This window comes from Triticum dicoccoides, chromosome 5A (genome assembly GCF_002162155.2).
Source record: "Triticum dicoccoides isolate Atlit2015 ecotype Zavitan chromosome 5A, WEW_v2.0, whole genome shotgun sequence".
In the NCBI taxonomy this organism is placed as follows: Eukaryota; Viridiplantae; Streptophyta; class Magnoliopsida; order Poales; family Poaceae; genus Triticum; species Triticum dicoccoides.
Window position 1 is genome coordinate 294,952,319 of NC_041388.1, and position 797 is coordinate 294,953,115.

Genomic DNA, 797 nt, shown 5'->3' on the forward strand with positions numbered 1-797 from the left:
CGACGCCACATAAAGGGCTTTAAAAGAAATGCCACAGTTGGGCGTCTGGGCGACACCACATAAAGGGCTTTAAAAGAAATGCCACAGTTGGGCGTCTGAGCGACGCCACATAAAGGGCTTTTAAAAGAAATGCCACAGTTGGGCGTCTGAGCGACACCACATAAAGGGCTTTAAAAGAAATGCCACAGTTGGGCGTCTGAGCGACGCCACATAAAGGGCTTTTAAAAGAAATGCCACAGTTGGGCGTCTGAGCGACGCCACATAAAGGGCTTTAAAAGAAATGCCACAGTCGGGCGTCTGGGCGACACCACATAAAGGGCTTTAAAAGAAATGATCATAGTGAATATCCTGGAGGTAGAACCATCCTAGAGATATTTGGTAATAATATCACGGGTTAGTCAACAATAATAACCTTAGATATCACAAGTCACGAGTAGTAATTCCATTCCTGGTTAACCGTTTCACCTCCGAAGACCGACGCTAGACCGACACCTGACCCATCCCAGACTGTAATCCTTAACCATGGACACGGCTATTCGAATAGGTTTATTCTCTGCAGAGGGTGTACTCTTTACCCACGAGTAACGGATTTCTTTAGTCCAGCAGGACTAATTCCGTCTACGGTCTTTTTGTTGAAAACACACCTAACTTGCACACACCAGCTTATCTCACACGTGTCTGGAATCACCCACGACACCTGTTAAGCAAACTCTAAGTGGGGAGGCTACAACCTCGCGTAGCATGGGATCAAATTTATATCGTGCGCTCTAAGGGGTGGCCTCCCCTCTCGGTCCCAA